Source organism: Theobroma cacao, chromosome 2 (assembly GCF_053813885.1).
Source record: "Theobroma cacao isolate CCN51 chromosome 2, ASM5381388v1, whole genome shotgun sequence".
Lineage (NCBI taxonomy): Eukaryota > Viridiplantae > Streptophyta > Magnoliopsida > Malvales > Malvaceae > Theobroma > Theobroma cacao.
Genome location: NC_142640.1, coordinates 15731630 through 15733972, shown reverse-complemented (window position 1 = coordinate 15733972; position 2343 = coordinate 15731630). Strand labels below are relative to the sequence as shown.

Genomic DNA, 2343 nt, shown 5'->3' with positions numbered 1-2343 from the left:
AATTCATATTCAAAATGAGTTTAAAAGTCTAAAATCGTCATTTAAAACGAAATTATGGTTATTTGAATATAATAAGAAAATAAAAGAAATATTAAGTAAAATATTCTATTTTCTTATAAAACAATATTTATAGAGTTATACGTGAATGATTTTTATAGCGTAAAAGCTAAATAAATTTATACATACTTAAATACAGTAAGCCAAAATATTTAATTTAATTTACAATAACAAGAGTGCCCCCGAATAAACAAAAGTAAAGAGGACTGTGAACCTACGGTTTGGAAAATGCAGATCCCACTGTAGTCCTCGATGAGATCAGCTATCTACAGTCTATACTGAACCTGAAATGGGTGAAAATGAGGGTGGTGAGATTATAAAATCCCAATGAGTAAACAGACATCATCATAAACATCTAGAGTTGAGTACATGGAGACAATAAAGTAAATCATCATAAACTGGGTTATACAATTAGAACACATCTCATTCAAAATACGTAAAAAGGCTTATGAATCTCATAAAAATCTAGGCTTGTGCCATAAATCCATTCTCGGGGATACCTTGGTCGAGGCATCCTACCGAGACCGCCAAGGCTATTAAAATTCACATTTCACATAAATCATGTTTTTGTTTTGAAAACATAGTCGTTCCTTGGCGTTGGCTGAGTTCCCCCTCACGTGGTGGTTTAGCGTGAAGTGAACCCTAATCTTTACCCCATGAGATACCCTACGCGCTTCTCCGTTCGAGGTAAGAATATAATGGGGTTTACCGTGCCCCTCTAAAAGGCTGGTCCACAGAAACCCCCTACTGCAGTGATTAATTACTATATAATCCACCATATAATAAAATTCAATAACATGATATGACAATTTTGTAATTCGTAGTTTTTCAAGGTAACCAAACAATTCGCATTTCAATACAATTGCCAACTAGCCAATCATGCTCGATTTATCATAAGTCAGTTAATTTAAACAATCAAATTGCCACAATTAACAGTCTCCGTTTACTTTATTTTTCAAAATCACTATTAATTTCAAAACAATTTATAATTTAATTTCATTGAAACTCATTTATTCATAAAACATGAAAATTTATCTTTTTAAATTCCTTTTTCCATAGAATTCATGAAAGCATCTAAAAACCACCCTAGATAATTAAAATGACAGTAAGTTTACTCACAATGTCTAGAATGCAGACTTTTGAAGCACTCTGTCTACTGGTCCTCGAATGCAATTTCCTTGCCTTTATCGGAGGACTCACCACCTTGACATAGTACAAAATCGAGAGTTTCACCAAGTTGGTACTAAATCAAAATTAAACTAATTTAGACTACCAATGCATGATATGGAATGCAAAAATGCACTGGTAACTATCTAAACCTGGTATTAGCCTAATTCGTCATATCACCCGATTAAATTTCTAACGGGTCCGTTTAAACTCCAATTTAATTCTTTTCAGTTTCTATACCTCAATTGCACCCAAATTAACTTAATATCCCTCAGTGTGGTGCAAATTATCAGTCCCAACAGCATATTATGAAAATACCCCTAATGGGTAAAAATTCGTATTTTTGCTCAGAAAATTTCCATTATTTTTCTAGGCTCATAGTTCATTATTCCTTAACCAATTCTCCTAGAATAAAATCAAACTCATCCTCACTCACTACATGGTAAATTCAGCCATTAATGGTTGGGGGAGAAAATAAATTCTTTTCTTGTTGTTTTGTTTCTAAATATGCTAAACTAACTAAAAACACTAACATAAATTAAAATCAAATAAATCCAACAACTTTCTCTCTCCTAACCCATTTTTCCAGAATTGAATTCATCATGAAAACATGTAATTTAATCATGGAAAATAAAGAGAAATGCTTGGGAATAAGAAAACTCAAGCTTAATAGAAAAAATCTCACCTTTTTCACTTAATTTCCTTGAAAATTCACACTTTTTCTTTGATTTTCTCTCTCTAGGGTTTTGTTTTTATTTTCTCTCTCTTCTTGCTGGTTTGGCCGGCCATGGGGTGGAAGATGGGCTGATTTTGTGCCTTTTAAAAAGGAAAATAATAAATTAATAAAAGCATGACACATGACATCATGTCATTGGCCCGTTTTTAAAATTTTAAAAATTTAAACATTTTATCTCCACCACATGTTTAGTCAAGGGTCAAAGATGAAGACAAAGGAAGACCATGTGCTGGAAAAAATATCCTGGTGGTGGAAAATTACAATTTTGCCCCTGAGGTGGCAAAATTACCATTTTACCCCCATACTCCAAATTATACCGAAATTAAAATTTTTCACTTCTAAACCTCAAATCATACTTCAATAAGTCAAATTATACTCCAATA

The 2343-nt window shown here is 32.4% G+C and overlaps 1 long non-coding RNA gene across 1 annotated transcript; it reads right to left on the bottom strand.

Moving 5' to 3' along the window:
* Positions 1-229: 229 nt before the first annotated feature.
* On the bottom strand, positions 230-1992 carry LOC148764100 (uncharacterized). The gene is made up of 3 exons (XR_016024483.1): positions 1910-1992; positions 1177-1260; positions 230-341 (listed from the first exon to the last, which is right to left on the bottom strand). It is a non-coding gene; the product is annotated as an uncharacterized LOC148764100 (long non-coding RNA).
* Between the last annotated feature and the right edge of the window lie 351 nt (positions 1993-2343).